The 9679-nt window shown below is 44.0% G+C and overlaps 1 pseudogene; it reads left to right on the plus strand.

The window, feature by feature from the left end:
• Positions 1-8466: 8466 nt before the first annotated feature.
• LOC144255730 (olfactory receptor 1L4-like) lies at positions 8467-9415 on the plus strand (annotated as a pseudogene).
• The last annotated feature ends 264 nt before the right edge of the window (positions 9416-9679 follow it).

Here is a 9679-nt window from a genome sequence, read left to right on the forward strand (position 1 = left end):
TGCTTTTGGAAGGCTCATGGGCCTGGTTCTATCACAATTGCACTATTATAGCTAGACAGCCAATTTGTGCGTTTGTGTGTGTGCACGCGTTATGTACCAGGAATAGAATCTAGGGCCATGTGCATACGAGGCATGCATTGATGAGCTGCTATGATGTTGATATTCTCATCTTCATTTTGATCTTTGTGGTTCCAACTTGACTAAGCCCAGAATCCAGGGAAATTGTTATAGGGACCTCTCTCTTAATTTGAAGCAAGAAAATTAGGGGAAATAAGGAATATTTAGTTGAGATTTTAAAATGAGGAGTCTCTCACAGTCAGAAAATATTTTGGAAAACCCAGATTATAGTTTATCCTGTTATAGTTCCCAATGCCTCAAGAGCTTGGAAATAGAAAAAAAAATAAAAATTGTTACAGTATCTGTGAAAAACTTCCTCAGACAATAGTTAAAGGAAAACAGGAAGGACTATTAACACTCCCAAGAATAGATAACACTCTACCTTAACCCCATTATCTACACATTTCCAACTATTTCTCATTGTCTCAGTTTTTTTTTGCATGTGCGCACACACACACACACACACACACACACACACACACACACACAAGCTCTAAAACAGTCTTGGCAGGAATTCTTAAGTCTGTGAATGAAGTAATCTGGTCACTGTTCTGAGCCCTGTGCTCCATAATGTACAGAGGAACTGAATTGGTTATCCTGAGTTGTAGATGGATCTACTTTGGGTCTAGATGTCCAGCAAGGTTTCGTGTATGGTGGTGGAGGTATAAAAGATGTCTACATGGAACCAGTTGGAGAGGAAAAAGTACATCCAGGTGTAGAGACATGTGTTGGCACCAATGGCCAGAACAGTGAGTGAGTTCCCATCCACCATGACCATGTCCATCCACAGAAAGGCAATTTTTTGGTTGGTTGAGTAAAAGCATGATCTAGCCTGTCAAATTGGACTGGTTTCTTAAACAACTCCTAGAGACAGAAGTGAGCCCATCTTCTCCTCCTTAAGATGTCTGCAATTGTCTCATAAACTTTGTCATTGTGGGTACAATGACCCATCTACTTACATCATGATATATGTAGGAGTCCAATTCTTCACATCTGCATCTTGTCAATCTTTGGGTTGAATTCCACTTTCTTTTAGGTATTGTCTTTCTTCCTGAATAGCAAGTTTTCTCTCTCCATTTTACATATTCAGTGTTTGTTGTTTCAAACATGCATTTATCTCTAAGTTCTAAATAAAATGGTATGTGGAAGACTCCCCCATCCTAAGCATGTTTATGAGGACCCAAACATTGTTCACATATAAGACTTCATTTTATTCTAGTTTGCATATATTTTTTTTAAAAGAGAGAGTGAGAGAGGGAGAGAGAGAAAGAGAGAGAGAGAATTTTAATATTTATTTTTTAGTTATTGGCAGACACAACATCTTTGTTTGTATGTGGTGCTGAGAATCGAAACCGGGCCGCACGCATGCCAGGCGAGCGCGCTACCGCTTGAGCCACATCCCCAGCCCCTAGTTTGCATATTTCATCACCTTTAAATTTTAATTTTTAAATGATATGGGTTCTTAATACCAAATCTGACTCTGTTGTATTCTCTTTCTTACTATGTTTCTTCAAGAGGACTCTCACTTTACTTCATTTCCTCTGAGATAATATTTGCAACTATCTTGACTAACAACAAAACCTAACAATTTATTCCCGTTAAGAACATTCTCACAATTTTTTGACAAATTGATATTTCTTTATAGACTGTTTACTGAGAAGTCTTGATTTCTATATTCCAATGTTTTCTACACCTAATGGTATGTCTTGTGCTGTGAATATCAGAGATACTAACGTGTGTTCCTTACTATATGGTCACAGGTGACTCTTATACAAATTTTATTTAAGATTAACAGTTTAGGAAGCAGAGCTACAAAGTTTAAAATATTGTCTTTAACTGATTTAACATCTTATTCCCTAGAAGATACCTAAGAAGAATTCATTAAAACTCATGTGATATCCTTTTCACAAAATAGCGATGCTAATAATTATACAGCAGAAAGAAATATTGTGTAATTTTTCACTTTGATACTTTAGAAGGAAATATAAATATCACAAGAACTCAGTTATGTTTAGGTTTATTACATTGCAACTTGTGTTCACGTGACATACTTTATTGATCTATGTTTTGTATAGTGGATTGAACACAGAGGCACTTAACCACTGAGCCACAGCCCTAGCCCTTTTTGTTTTTTATTTTTGAGACAGGGCTTGGCAAAGTTGATGAGGCTGGCCTTGAACTTGCAATCCTCCTGTCTCAGCCTTCCATGTCACTGGGGTTACAGGCATGGGCCATCACACCTTGCCACAGTATACAACATCTTTGGAAATTGCTCCACAAGTCAGTTCAAACCATGTAAAACTTGGTGATAATCATTTATTTATCCATTTGTTTGAGAATTAGAACTAGGCCGATATAAAATAGAGTTTATTTAAAATAGTTTACATTAAAGAAAACAAGACAGGATCAGACCCTGGTTTAGAGTTGACTATACTGTTCAGAAAACAGGCAGGTATACACAGGGGATCACAGGTATACATCATGTTGTTATACGAGAGATCACTTAATAACCAAAAGAAATTAAAACTAGGGATTATCAGATGCCATTGGTTCACCCTTCTCGATGTGCCAATGAGGAAACAGACCCAGAGCAGAGAAGTGAATTTGGCCAGAGTCTATCTGCAGCCAGGACTTGGATGTCCCACACATACCCCAGACTCCTCTGACTTTCCTGGGAGAGCAAAAGGGCTGGTCACCCCCAAGAAAAATGAATAAATGTTGCAAATGAATGGTTGAGCTGGAGAATTTCATCCCATGAGATGGGACTATCATCTCCATAAGCATTATAAGGCAGCTAGGCAAATGAAGAGCACAGGACAGAGACAGAGAGAGCAAGCTTGGGAGACACTGGTCCAGCCTGGGAAATTGAGTGTACTACTCCAGATCCAGGAAGATTCTCTGCTGAGGTCAGTAAGGATGTCTGGACAGTAAAGAGGCTTTGAAATGAGAAGCAGACTCCAATTTGCTTTGGCACAAGCTGGACAGGACTGAGATCCTAGCATCTCCAATCTGGCCATGGAGCGAGGGCAGTACCTCACGAATCCAGTAAGAGCAGCTCCACCTGGGATGCGAGGCTCAGCTGCCCCAATCTCAGTCCTGCTGTCCTGGGGTGACTGCCAGTACCTGTGACTCTTCTTCCCCTCCCTTGACTTGCCAAGTCTTCCTCTCCAGGGTACACCTGCCATAACTCCCCTCAGCTGCAAGGAGACCAGCCCCTGGGTCTGTGTTGTGGTGGCCAGAGCCTGATCATGCCCACAGCTGAGTTGACAGGCAGGAGACTTGTTGGCGGGGAGTAGAATAATCAGAGGAGAAAGGCAAGGTAGGTAGGTCAAGTGCCTGAGGAAGAGAGTTAAAGAAGTACCTGCCCACGTGTGGCAGACAGCACAGGGAAGTGACTAACCACAGGTGGGATTCAGAACCTAGAATTGGAATCCTGGCTCATCCCCTGATTGCTGAATGGCTTTAGGCACAGTCTTCTCCAGGTGCTGCTTCCCTGGCTTATAACACAGTATAGAGTAAGATGATATCTAAGAATCATTACTAGTTGCCTGATATCAAGACAGGAAGGGGAACTCCTTGACCATGTCTTGCTCATCTCTGAATGCCCCTCTCCTGCCTTCTGCTCCAGTGCCTGCCTGACACGGAGTAGACACAACAGGTAAGATTATTGAAGAAGTGAGTGAGATGTTGACAGACAGAATTAGAGGAGGGGGGGGAGATGTTTGAAATGGGAAAAGCTTATTTCGGGTTAACACTGTCATCAAGGAGAAAGCTATTTTGCACCCCATTGATAGAACAATCTGGACTGTCCAGGAAGAGACTGGATTCATGGAATTGGATAGAAGCCCCCAGGAATGAGAGTGCAGGGGCCAGTGATGGTCTCCCCTGTGCACCATTGCCCACTACCTCTCTAATAGGGCAGACAGACCTGTGCAAGGGTGGGAGGTGGGGAGGGAGCAGCGAGCAGTCATTTATGTGTGTGTGGGGATCTGTGTGTACATCTTCATATATAAGTGGCACATGTGCTATGTTTTCTGTAGTGCATGGATCATGTCTGTGTCTGTGTGTTAGTGACTATGACTGTCTGTGTGTGCTTGCATGTGTGTGATCCTGTCCTAGTGAGTGTGAGCGTGTAATTGGCATGCCCATGTATCTGAGTGTATCAAGATATGCCTGCACTTTTGTGCAGGTGTGTGCCCTGCATACTTCTGTGTCTTGATGTAACTGAGTGGCATTGTCTGCAGTAGGGTTTAGGGCAGCAACTTGTGTTGGAGACATGGGACTAGTTCTACATCTGATGCCTCCCTGCTTCATTTTTCTATTTTAAGTGAGTCCTTCCTACCTCCTTCAAAGCAGCACCCATAATATCTGGGCCTCAGGAAAAGGGTCCTGCATCAACAGAAGCAGGTCAGTACCCAAGAACCCCAGTCCTGTGCCAGACATTTCAAGGGGAACTGACATGAATCCAGTAAACATATCTCCTCATTGAAAGGAGTTAGGAGGTAGGGGGTTGACATTTACTAAGCACCTATTATTTGCTGCGTTTTGCTTCAACCATTATACCATGAGGAGGGTATAATGATCCATTTTTAGAAAAAAAAAAATGGAGCTCAAGACATTAAGAAATTTCCCTAAAGTTTTCCTTGTAATTTCTTTTGTATGTATTATTTATTCTAAAATTATCTTCCACCCTGACTGTCCAGTGAACACCTTCTAGCTGGCCCTGCTCAAGTGCCACCTCTTCTCTGGAGCCTTCCCTGACTGTCGAGAGTGTTAGGGAAAACCCCTGTGCAAGACCAAGGGTCAGATGGGAAAAGATAACTAAACATTTGTCCTCAGAAGCCTCAACATCTAGTGGGGAAGATGAGCATCACGGCAGAAGAAGTCACTTTAGTGTCAGCAAAGGAGGGCTGAGTTCCAATGAGAGTTACAAGAGACAGAGGAGAGAGGCAGATGTGGGGGCTGCAGAGTCCCGAAAGGGCACAGGGCTTCTGGGAGGAAGCGGAACCAGAGTTGGATATTGGAATCGGGTAGAAAAAGCATTCCAGTAGGGTAGAGAGGGCAGGGGAGGCGTGTGAGAAAGCTGTAAGAGGCAGCACAAAGGCCAGCCTGGCTGGGGTCAGGGGAAGCAGAAGCCTATGGAAGCAGTTGTGAGAGAATATTGGGAGCCATGCTGAAAGGTCTTGGACACTGGGCTGAGCAGTCTGCACTGAATCCAACAGGCAGCATGGAGACTGGCTGGGCAGTAAGCTGAGTGGGAAGAGCATGGCTCAGGAAATCCCTGCAATTCTGTCTGTCTGCCTCTCTCTACATAGTTCCGTTGTCGCAGTCCACAGGAAACACACTGAAGTCTCTGGGCTAAGATGGATGGTCACACACCTGTCCCCAAGACTGGGGACCTTTGGCCAGAAGAGAGACCAGCCCACAGACTCTGCAAAAGAGGTTAAGGTCTGGCATGTTGCCCTTCAGGTGAGAGAACCCAACGTTTCTCTGCTATCTTCTTACCATGTGTCCTGTCTTCCTCCCACCCCATTCTCCATCCACTCTGCATTAAGTATTAAGGAGGAAGAAGCCACATTTTAGCTCCAACTCTCCCACACACACAAAAATATCTTCCTTTGTTTTCACATTCTCTCTCCCCAACCTGCCCTGCCCTTTCTATTCCCAAGTGATCTTGTATTCATTCTTCCTAACTTAATTTGAGCCTCACCTCTTCTGTGGGATCTTCTTCATATCAGCCAGGCAGAGGAAATCACCCTCACTTTGTTCATACAATTAATGTTGTGCTTATTCCATTGTGCACAGCTGGAGGTCAAGGACAATGGCTGCCTTACCTCTGTAGCCCCAGAGCCCACAAAGCCTTCCCCCAGCAAGCACTCAATAAATAGGCAGGAATGGTGAGCTTGAGCCATTTTATTGACCCAGGGAACTCCACACAGATCAACCCCAGCTTGAACATTGTGCCCAATTCCTGCTGAGAAAACACTGACAAAGCAAAGAGTGAATGAAAAAGGACCAGAAATAAGATCTTGTAAGAAAGGATCTAAGGCTCCAGTGATCTTCAGGTTGAAGAAAACATCTGTAGACCCAGAATAGATCCCCTTGATATCTATATAAAAACAAACAAAGCAAAACAAACCCAAAAAACAAAAAATGCAGAGAAAGTAGATTTGGCACGTGTTGTCCCTAGAGGCCAAAATTGGTGTCATTTCTTGCAGAAAATTAAGTTTTTTAGTTGAGATTAAGAAAAACAACTAAATAACTATATCCCTCCAGTACTGGACTGAACCATTTAAAGAAGCCATAGGAAAAAACCAGTGGATTTCTATATAGGGGGAAAGGAACCAAGATCTATCAGCATCCATTCTCTGCTACTCCTTGTACATACATTACCTCACTTAATCTTGACATCAGTTATGTAAAGCAGGAATCAATATCCTCATTTCTTAGATGAGATGACTGGAGGTTAAATGAAGGAGGATCCATGTTTACACAGCAGTCAGGATCAAAGTCCACGTGGCTGTGACTTCACAGCCAATGCTCTTTCTGCTGCATTACACAGCTGCCTGAGGAGGGGTTGGGAAGTGAAGGTCAAGGTCAAGGGTAAAGGAGAATAGTGCACTAAAAAAAAATGGATAGATTTGAGGGGTGCCAAAGTCCAGCTCTTCCATGCTCCTATTCTGTGATGGGCCAATGAGTAAGTCTTGCAGAAACTAAGGAGGTGATTTCTCTGGGACGGCTAACAGGTGACAATGACAGAGAAGCAGAAAAATGAAAGCAGGATACATCCTCTCTTCTTTACCCTCCCTTCATTTCTGTTTATCACTCACTGCTCCTCAAAAAACCTAATTCAACAAATATTTTCAGATGCATTTTGTATATAGCTCACTGGACAAAGCAGGGAGATGTAGTTTCTTCCTGGGAGGAGCTTTTTTGTCAGGCACTGACTTGGTCCATTTTCTGAGATCTGACCAGTTTTCCTGGCAAAGGGTGGGCTGATCAGCTTTGTAGCAGGACATTTGTAGAGACCTTGGAACAACAGGAGATTGTGGTGTTTTAAGGAAGAAATTGAATGGGAGACAAAATGAGTGCATTATTTCTGAAATCACTGGAGTCGTTGGCTAAGTGAGAAATGTAATAGTTTTATGTACAATCAATTTTACACACAGAGATAACAGCAAGAATAAGCTTTGCCCAGGGTCTCAGTGTCATAATGTGGATGCTTTATTCTTTCTAGTCCATGTCTTCTCTACCAACAATTCCACACAGTCTCTTCCCACTCTCAGGAGTACCCTCTCCTCCTACACCAGAGCATGTCTATTTCATAAACTCCTATTCATTCTTCAGGGCCTGATTCAAGTCCCACCCCTTTTTCTTTAGTTCTTCCCAAGCTCCTCCAGGAAGAATAATTTACTCCAATGTGGTTCATGAAATTAGAAACATACTAAGATACTCAGCATGTTGCTCCAGATCTAACTGAGGGTAGAAGCTGAGACTCTTCCATCTTGCAGTCTCCCACAGTATCCTATACCAGGGTCAACAAATCATGCCTGACTGGGAAAGTCCAGTCTTCCACCTGTTTTGTAAATAAAGTTTTATGACAACATGGCCATGGCCATACATTTGCTTATTGTGGGCCACTGCTTTTGCACCACAAAAATCAGAGTGGTGTGGTTACAACAGAAACTGTATGGCCCACAGCCTAAAGTATTTACTACATGATACTTTACAGAAAAAAAAAATGGTTGATTTGTGAATTAGCACATAATGAGTGGTGGAAATGAATGGCAAATACAGTAAGGTGTCTGGTGAAGAGATTTAGATTAATATTTATATGGCCTGGGTCCTAACTCTTTGACTAAATAGGTGATGATGATGATGATAGACTAATGATGAGTGGACAGATAAAAGTTATACAACTTATTATGTGTCAGGCACTGTGTTAACAATTTTAAATTTACTATTCACTTTATCCTCATTACCAAGTCCAAAGATAGAAACTAGTATTTTCCTCATTAAAGAAGAAGGAACTGAGAGCACATACTACCTTATTAGTAAAGTGAAGACTCAAAATCAGGTATGACAACAAAACTTGAGACTTCCAATCATTACCTTAAAACACCCTTGTGATATGTGGTTTCTTCATAAAATTAGGATCAGTGAGCAATGTGGTTTTCAATCTGTTTTAGCAAGCAAAAATCTAAATTTTTGTAAATACTCTGTGATCCCGATGTGTAAAAAAATTTACATATGGAACATCAACATACAGGAAGTACCCCTGGGGTTCCTCAGAACTTAGACCTGCTGTCTCTTCTCACTTCTCAGCATTCCCACCTGGCCAGATACTCCATGGCTCTGGTCAACCTCACATCCGGCCCCGAGTTCCTCCTCCTTGGCCTGATGGATGACACAGTCGCCCATCCAGTGTTGTTCCTGCTCTTCCTCAGCGTCTATCTGCTCAATGCCATGGGCAACCTGAGCATGGTGGTACTGGTGAGGTCCGATGGGGCTCTGTGCTCCCCTATGTATTACTTCTTGGGTCATCTGAGCTTTGTGGATGCCTGCTTTACCACGGTCACAGTCCCCCGACTGCTGATCAGCCTGCTCCACCCAGCTCAGGCCATATCCTTCCAAGCATGCTTTGCCCAGATGTACTTCTTTGTGGCTCTGGGCATCACCGAGAGCTACCTCCTGGCGGCCATGTCCTACGACCTCGCGGTGGCGGTCTGCCGGCCACTGCACTACACTGCGGTCATGACACCCTGGCGCTGCAGGGCGCTGGTGGGTGCGTCCTGGGCGGTGGCCCACCTGCACTCGCTGCTCCACACCCTGCTCATCTCCGCGCTCTCCTACCCCCACTCTGCCCCCGTGCGTCACTTTTTTTGTGACATGATGGTGATGCTGAGCTTGGCGACCTCAGACACGTCCACTGCAGAGACTGCCATCTTCTCCGAGGGCCTGGCGGTGGTGCTGACCCCTCTGCTTCTTGTGTCGCTTTCCTATGCGCACATCCTAGTCGCGGTGCTTCGAGTGCGGTCGGTCCGCAGGAGGCAGTCGCCGTGCCTTCTCCACCTGCGGGGCCCACCTGGTGGTGGTGTCGCTTTTCTTTGGCTCTGTCCTGTCGGTGTATTTCCGACCTTCATCCGCCTACTCCGCGCGTTACGACCGCCTGGCCAGCGTGGTGTATGCAGTGGTCACACCGACCTTGAACCCGTTCATCTACAGCCTTCGCAACAAAGAGGTCAAAGGCGCTCTAAAAAGGGGGCTCAGATGCCGAGCTGCACCCCAAGATGCGTAAGGACAGGTCTGGGTTCACCAGCACTTTAGTAAAATAACCCAAATCTAAGTTTCTCAATTTTGATCCTATGACATCTTATTTTTTGTTTAAAAAAAAAATTAGACGAATGAGAGGTGGGAGGGAAAGGGAGTGAGAAGGGAAATTGCATGGAAATGAAAGGCGATCCTCAGGGTTATACAAAATGTCATATAAGAGGAAAGGAGGGGTAAGTCAAGAGAATACAAATGGAAGAAATGATTTACAGTAGAAGGGGTAGAGAGAGAA

The sequence above is a fragment of the Urocitellus parryii genome, chromosome 7 (assembly GCF_045843805.1).
Source record: "Urocitellus parryii isolate mUroPar1 chromosome 7, mUroPar1.hap1, whole genome shotgun sequence".
Taxonomy (NCBI): Eukaryota; Metazoa; Chordata; class Mammalia; order Rodentia; family Sciuridae; genus Urocitellus; species Urocitellus parryii.